This window comes from Xiphophorus couchianus, chromosome 4 (genome assembly GCF_001444195.1).
Source record: "Xiphophorus couchianus chromosome 4, X_couchianus-1.0, whole genome shotgun sequence".
NCBI classification, from domain to species: Eukaryota; Metazoa; Chordata; class Actinopteri; order Cyprinodontiformes; family Poeciliidae; genus Xiphophorus; species Xiphophorus couchianus.
In genome coordinates this window covers 36,350,631-36,357,397 of record NC_040231.1, presented here as the reverse complement: position 1 = coordinate 36,357,397, position 6,767 = coordinate 36,350,631, and the positions used below count along the sequence as shown (strand labels likewise).

Genomic DNA, 6,767 nt, shown 5'->3' with positions numbered 1-6,767 from the left:
TATGGGCAGGCTGCATAAACAGCAATTCAGGATCAAGCGTTGAGACTGCTGTGGAGCTTTGAAGACATCTCCATCTTTGGCAGTGCAGGTGGAAATGGGGGAAATTCCTTTATATTTATGACAAAATCAAATTATGCTGAATTATTGGGTAAGTATGCAAGGACATAAGAAGGAGAATAATCCAGCACTAAGAATCCTGAGACCTTGTTGGGATAGTGGAAAAGCTGGGCAGCAGATAAATCCTCTAGGGAAATGGGGATACAGGGAAAGAGGTACTGTGCTGCTGTGCCTTTTTCAACTACACATTTTTGGTTGTTTCCATATGTGAATGTAGACCTAGAGGTCCATAAAGAAATATAGCTTAATAAAGATAATAACTGGGTAGCTTTTGTAAATGATAGAATTAAAACTATATATAAATCCTTTACAATCCTTTACAGATGGTTCAAAAGATTTAGTTTCGGGAAAAACAGGATTTGCTTTCCTGAATTAGATATATTTATGAAGCAAAGAACATCTGACCATTTAGCTGTATATACAATGGAAATGTTAGCAATACTGATGGCATTACAGTGGATAGAGCAAAATAAGATTGAAAAAGTTCTTATATGTTCAGATTCATTATCATCACTAATGTCTATTTTAAATGTCTCATCTGAAAGTCGTATGGAGTTTGTATATGAAATTTATGAAGTTATATTTAGAATGACACAAGCTCAAATAAAGATTAGGTTTATGTTGATACTTGCTCATAAAGTTATAGAAGGGAATATATGGCAGATCATTTAGTAGTGACAAGATTGAGGCTCGGACATACAGTATTAAATAAAACTACATTTGATAGGAAAACATCCAACAGGTAGTTGTGAGTGTTTGTCACTCCACACACTGATGGCTCTTATTTAGGATTTTTGTACAATATTTGTACAGTACTTTTGGGCTTGTTTTACATAATTCCATCCCCGAGTCTGTATGTTGCAGGAGGGGACCACTGTCCTCCTCAAAATCTGGATCCAGGAACACATCCGGGAACGTGTCATTCGAGTCAGGCAGGCACTTTTCTGTGACATGTAGCTGCAGGAGCCGCTTCTCCCCAGCTGTCATATGCTCTTTCTTCCGTTCCAGGAAGTGCCGTACTAGTCTGGCGGACTGGATCCCAAGCAGCGAGCTAACCTCTTGGACGTTAAAAAAGTCCGGTCCAGCCACCTGCACTAGTCGCCGCAGCGTCACCATCCCAGACCTGGACAATGCCTGAGAAAGGCCCGGTACGGTGCTGTCATGGACGTCCAGTCTTGCTCCACACACTAACGGTTCTTCTAAAAGCCAATGCAGAGTATTAAAAAAAGAGGATCATTTCATGCTAGCTTTGGATAAAACGTTTTGGCTCTTTCCTCTTTTCTCTTCCGAGTCCTCGGCGAGTGACGTTCTCCGTGGGCGACGTGCAGCGACGGCGTGCTGCTAAAACGAAACAACAACAAAGCGTGTTGACGTCACAGATCACAGAGTTTAATTCCATACAAAGCAATGAACAACAAAGCTGCAGAGGAACAGAGATATGCATTTTCTCATAAAAATAAAAATAAAAACACACAAGGGGAAGACAAACAAACAAAGACAAAAATAGCGGCCGCTCTCTCTCTCTCTGTTTTTTTTCCTAACACGGAATCTTAAACTAAAGAGGTGTTTCCCTATTTAATATATGCAGTCAAGGCGTTCCGTTCTTTGACCTATTAGAAACTCCGTAGGGACTCAGAAAAACTTGGAAACTCCCCTCATTATGGCAAAGGTGTCTGGTTTTTGTCTAAGTAAAAGGGCGGACCACTTCGTGCTCATCTCTGTCTGATACGGGGAGATCCCTGGCGCCAAAAAGTCTCTTCTGCCATTGGAATGTAAATTTTATTGCTGTGTCTGTCAGCGGGGGAGGAAAAGGGCCCTGCTTGTTTGAATGTCTACTATTTCAGCTCCCACATGCTCAACAGAAAACTGTTCCAAATAAGAGTATTGAATATAACTGTTACACATGTCGTAGATTAACTGTATTAAGCACTAAAATTAATCATTTTTCTTAACAAGAGAATTATGCATTTTTGATCTGTGCAGTTTAAGAAAAAGCACAGGATATAAAAACAACCTGATAAAACTGAGGCAACCCTTTTAACTTTAAAAGACTAAAATCAGTTAAAAACAGAGTAGCATCCAACCCCAGAAAGTTTAAACGTTTGAGAATGCAGATGGCCACATCCCTCCACACAGGGGATCCCGTCAGGTACTTCTGAAGGAACTGTAAATGAAATGTAGCTGTTCTACTGGCCAGGTGGACAAGGCACTGGCCCCCCTCTTCTCTTGGTAAAAACAGGAAAGACTGTGGCACCCAATGTAGACCGTTCCAGAAAACGTTTACCATCTCTGATTGTATTTTTACAAGTAAACCAGATCTTGCTGATCTTTTATAAAAACAACATCATCAGCATAGGCAGATAAAACCATATTGTTCTTAAAACCAGGTAAAACCAGGCCATAAACACTCAAGCATATTTTCTGAAGGAGGGGTTCCAGGAAAAGTGCGTAGAGTATCTGAGAGCGCGCAGCCTTGTCAAACGCCTCTACACACCCTAAAAGGAGCACACAGGCTACCGTTGATCTTCAGCACACTCTCAATGTCACTGTATATTGGCTGGATATTGGCAATAAGACCCTCGCTGAACCCAAACCCTCTCATGGTTTTTCCAGAGAAAGCTGTGTTCAACGCGGTCAAGTGCCTTTTCTTGATCTAAAATCAAGCCAGTTTGTAGACCCAATGAACTGGAGACCTCCAAAACGTCTTGAATTTTGTAGCTGTAATCTACCATGGACTTGCTGGGGCTCCTCCGCTGTCCTAGCCTCACCAGGTGGGTCCCCTACCTGCTCAGCAGTTGTGGGCCGCTGCTTCGCTGAACTCGGCGGGGCCATCCCGGCCCTGTCGGGACACATTTTTATAATGTGGCCCTCCTGACCACAACCAAAACACTTCATGTTAGAAGATGTAGCAAACAGGATGTAATCAAAATCATCTATTCTCACATGAAAACGCAAGTAAAGTTCCTCATCTCGATGATTTAATATCATAAACAATTGTCTCCTGCGAGAGACAACGTGTTTTAATAAAGGTGATTTACACTCAGATGGAACTTTTTTAATTGGTGACACCACCTTACTGTGCCGAGACAGTTCTTTAATCAAAAATCACCACTGATGAAAGGAAGCACATTTGATAGAGTTACCTTTGTTGCAGGTAAAGTCAGCGGCGAAACCTGTAGAAACAGAGCATTCACGGAAACGCCCACTTCCACCAACTGTTGAGCTTGTGTCAGTGTGGAGAAAGCCCCACCACCGACCACCATGGCGTCCTAAGACGCCAGCCTGACGGCCACACCTGAACCAAAAGAAAAACCTTAAAACGTAACAAAACTAACAAAAAAATCACAACTAACCAAGTAACATAAACACCCAGTGAAAAAAAGTAAGAAAAAAAACAAAGATAGAAAATATACAATCACTCGCTCTTCCACACACACCCTTCTCTCACACGAAGAAGAAGAACTGGGGCACTTGTGGCCATAGTACTGTTTGCTGCAGCAAACAGAATAGTGATGTGTCGGTCGCTAACGATCCGGCTCTAAGAGCCGGCTCTTTGAAGTGAACGATTGGAATCGGCTCCACAACGGGAGCCGTTTTAGGATCCTATTTGGGAGCCGGGGTTTTTTCTGCAAGTGCCAGAGCCGATAGTTTTTCCCCACATTGTTTTTTTTTTGTCCTGTGGTGCCTCGCTGTCTCTCCCCCCTTCTCCCTCTCCTTGCGCGTTTTGCTCTTCTGCCAGTGCTACAGCGGAGAGTTTTTTTCCCTTGGTCCACTGCCCTCATGTCAAGCGTGTGCTCCACATATCTGACCAATCACACATAGTTTCAATTAATAATGTGGCGGGAAAACACTGAAAAAAAAGTTTATCTCCACTTTTTTTGTGGAAACGGCAGGCAATTGGCCAAGCTGTATAGCGTTCGTCGGCAGGTGTTTATGTACAGACACTCACTCAGCGGTCAAGAAGCACAGAAAGAAGGGGAGTCAGTGTGAGAACTGAATAGGTGAAAATAAATGAGTGACAGAAAACGGAGCAAGATTTGGACTCATTTTAATGCTACATCAAGCTCCAGGGCAGAGTGCAGACTGTGCAAAGTCAGCATTTCCTATCGTGCAGGCTGGACAAACAACCTGCACAGCCACATGCGGACACGCATCGGTATTGCTATAGCATTATTATGCAGCATTTTTACTCATCATAAGTGCTTAACAATGTCAATAATGAAACAAAATATTATAAAATTAGGTTTAAGCTATTAATTAATTAATAATGTCAAAAATATATATGGGGAGCCGAAAGAGCCGGCTCTCCACAGTAAGAAGAGCCATTAGAGCCGCATCTCGAAAAGGAGCCGAAAATCCCATCACTAAAACAGAAAGGAGAAGGATCTCGCTGCAGCAAACAGAAAGGGGCGGGGACGGACTTTTCCGTCAGTCCCATACCTTATTTGGAAATGGGACTATTGCATTCCGGAAATGAAGGGGGCGCTATTTTCATAATCACTAGTATAAATACCTTAAGACGCGGAGTTAAGAGGAAAGGAAGAAGAAAGAAAGAAGTTTGAGAGGTTCTTCCACTGGTGTTCGGCACACGATCAACAATGCAAACCTCACAAAGTCAACAAAAGGTATTTTTACCTACTTAAATTTTTTCACATAGTAAATCAATACGCTTTTCTAGATTAGGTTGAAAATACAATTAACAGCTGTAAACTAGTGAAATTCGTAATTCATCCAGGGGAAGGCTAATTTTAGCATAGTTATAGCTAGTTATAGCTATTAGCTAGTTATTATCCCGCTGGGCACCATTAGGTAAAAATAGAAAAGTAGATAACATGTATAATTGAGAAATGTATTTTATGCTCAAACTTTATTTTTTATTTTCATTATACAGATCCACGTATCTATTTGCAACATGAACATAAATATTGCTGTCCCCTTTGCTCATACAAGCTACAGAACCACATAGCACAAACTGCTATGGTTCAACATATCGGTATGTATAACTACACTTGAAAAATATAAAATATTTTTCACATACTTATCAGTTTTCTAGTGTTTTTATTTTATTTTTAAAGGTTAATCTTTTTTTAAATATGTTTTGTACACCAATGTTAAATTTCTGGAAAGTCTAATATATTTTATAAACTAACAGCTGCCATTATATTTGGGTGTAGTACCCAGATGTGATACTCTAATGACGAGTAGCACTACTTCAATATATTTTTAGTAAGGATAGATATATTTTTAGTGTAAGGATAGATAACTGCAATAAACTACACAAGTAAGAGTAACAAAGTATTTGGTGAAATGGCTAATATTAAGTACTGTTTTACTGATCATAATGTGCAATGTGATTTTTTATTTTGTTTGGTTTTTTGCTATTTTCAGATGCCTTTAAATGTTCTTGAAGCTGTTCTCCAGGAGGTGATACCAGCACAGGGAGACTCAGCCTACCTCACCTTGGCATTGACCTGCAAGTGCTTTGAAGCCGTTGAGTCTGACCCAGTTTTCAGGAAGAAGACTCACTTTGCTTGGCTGGATGGTAAGGACCTTTGACTTTTTTCACCTAAAACATGTGAAATTAGATTTCAACTACATGAAATCGATTTTTCATTAACAGGTGAGATCAACTGGGGCAAATTTTCAAAAACATTCAAGGCAGAAAACCGGATTCCTTTTGCGGTTGTAACGTGTTTTTCCTGCAACCGGTAATATAAAGACTGTGGGCTTCACTGGCAATGGAAGACGAGGAGAGTACCCTGGTTACTACTGTGATGGCCGACCTGGACACTGCACTGGCTGTCAATACTGAATGCAAGGAGAATATTAGTTGCTTTCCACAGTCTTTCACACATTTCAGTTGTCACACATTGTTCGTTTTTTTTGTGACAAGCCATTTTAAATCCATCCATCCATCCATCCATTTTCTGTGCACCCTTGTCCCTAATGGGGTCGGGAGGGTTGCTGGTGCCTATCTCCAGCTACGTTTTAAATCATTTCTGCTAAATAATATTTGCCTTTTGACTTGTGCAGTCATCCTTTTTAATAATGTGTTCTTTCAATATTATTTACATTTTTGAATGTTCCTTTTGTTGTAGTTCAGTTGATTTGCATTATTTAGTTTTCATAGAAATGGTGCCGTTTCCACACAAAGTTGCATTGTGGCTGTAATTTGTTGGAGAGAGTAGAACCAATAAAGTAGTTGTAAATATATTGTAACAGCGTTGTTTAACAATAGGATAACCTTGTTTTAAAAATTTTAAATGCAAGCAAAGCTAATAACTTGCAATATTTTATATGTGTAAATATAATGTTTCCTGACATACAGCTAAGTTTATGTTTTAACAGAATCAACTGTTGGGTTTTATTGTAATTAAGTAAGCACATACAGAAACATATTGTTCAGTTACAAAGTCATAATACAAACATAAGATTAAAGGTATCCTGAGCCGGACTTTATGAAGAGAGATGAGCCCGGCGCCGTTAGGTTGGGATGGAGACACCTGATCAGGTGATTGGCTGAGCAGGTGAGATAAAGACAGTTATAGTTAGAATTTACACACTGGTTTAATTTATGTAACCAGTGACTTTATTCAAAAAGGTTTTCATATAGAAAAAAGATCATTCTCTCTGGCAGTTACCAGCGCACT

General features: G+C 40.0%; 1 long non-coding RNA gene across 1 annotated transcript; it reads left to right on the top strand.

Annotated features, from left to right (window-relative positions):
* The first annotated feature begins 4,539 nt into the window (after positions 1 to 4,539).
* On the top strand, positions 4,540 to 6,016 carry LOC114142785 (uncharacterized). Its single transcript, XR_003595107.1, has 4 exons — positions 4,540 to 4,742; positions 5,009 to 5,110; positions 5,506 to 5,659; positions 5,738 to 6,016. It is a non-coding gene; the product is annotated as an uncharacterized LOC114142785 (long non-coding RNA).
* Positions 6,017 to 6,767: the final 751 nt, after the last annotated feature.